The sequence below is a fragment of the Psammomys obesus genome, unplaced genomic scaffold (assembly GCF_907164565.1).
Source record: "Psammomys obesus unplaced genomic scaffold, mPsaObe1.curated_primary_1811, whole genome shotgun sequence".
Taxonomy (NCBI): domain Eukaryota; kingdom Metazoa; phylum Chordata; class Mammalia; order Rodentia; family Muridae; genus Psammomys; species Psammomys obesus.
Window position 1 is genome coordinate 2,616,472 of NW_026590707.1, and position 1,641 is coordinate 2,618,112.

The window sequence follows — 1,641 nt, forward strand, 5'->3', positions numbered from 1 at the left end:
CTCCTCCTCCTCCTCCTCCTCCTCCTCCTCCTCCTCCTCCTCCTCCTCCTTCTTCGACTAAGAACTTTAAATGTTCTTTAATGGCTATGTTGATGGTAGATTTAAAAGGATGATTGCCATTTTCTGTCTAATATATTTATTTTACTATAGGAGGAACTAAGTAAATCATAATGGGAAACAATGGTCCAGCTCCAACATTTGAGAGAGAGGGGAGAGGTAGAAAGAGGGAGAGAGAAAGTTGTGCTGCTAATTCCTTGAATTTAGTATTACTTGTATACATGAGTGAAATGAGCAATAATTATTTACCTTCGAAGAACAATAACTGTAGCTCTGGCTCTAGCAAGAACTACAAACAGTTTTTCATTAAAGAAGAGAAAGTGATTGAATAGTCCAAATTAGTCCTGGCAAGAAAAATAACAGCTGCCTAAAATGAAATGTTTGAGTTATGAGCCATGTGCCACTTTGGTTTATCTGTAGCCAAAAGCTTCAGAATCGTTATTCAATTAGCCATGTTGCTGGGGAGGGTCTGGTTGCCCTGAACAAGAGCTGCCTGGTGATGAGGAAGAGGTATGCATGACACACAAGTTCAGACCTTGCAACTCTGTTTTTGTTGTTTGAACTTTCTTCTCTGTTGTAGCTAGGGATCCGGCATGGAATTTAAACACTTGTGTGGTAACTCCATTCCTTCAGCCATTGTGTTGTTAAGCTCCAGCTAACAAACTTTAACACTGGCTCTAGTCAGGCAAGACTTAGAAACGAGCAGCCGTCAACAGTACTGGTTTTACAACTAAAACTATACAGTTTATCTGTCTCTATGGCATCTAGATGATCTTGCCTGCCCAGTCCAGCCACTCCATAAAAATGTCTTCAATATATATGTATGTATATATATATATATATATATATATATATATATATATATATATTCAAAAATATATAGATAAACCTAGATACACCTTTAAAAAAAACCTTAGAGAATAAGTTTCAGTACAAAATTTTATCAACTCTAGCAGAAGCTTCAAAACATGTGCCTGTTTTAAAAGTTAGACACTCAACTAAAATGCAGAAACCAAAAGTACATAATATTTGAGAGGTGAGAATGGAGAGGGACAGAGCAGGCATGTATACGGTCTCGGGTGGCACTTTTGTTCCCTGTCAACGTTTCTAGTTGCTTAGAGATCCTCTTGACTACGTCACAAAGAATGTCTCAAACCCGTGTGGATTATGCACACATAGGAATGCTAAGAACAAGTGCTGGGTTGAAATCTCTGGACTTCCAAACATATTTTGAGACTAAAATCTAGGTGACTGAAAAGGGGAAGACAGTTTCTTCTGTAATTCATAGCTTAGTTCGAAAGACAGTGCTGAGAAATCCATCATGCCTCGAACATTTCTGTGATAATTTGACATCAAACACATTCAGTGTTTCTGCTTTGAAGAATTGTACTTTAGTTAAATGTGTACTAATTATTAATCATTACTTAGGGCCTTGTGACACCACAGATTTTTCCCTTTGCAAAAAGTAAGATGGTTTTGCATCTGAAACATGGTTATCTCATAAAGAATAGTCACATACTTTCATGAGTTGACCAGAGGAATGTAATCTTGTTTGCTAATGGAACTGTCGGGAAAAGCTTTTAA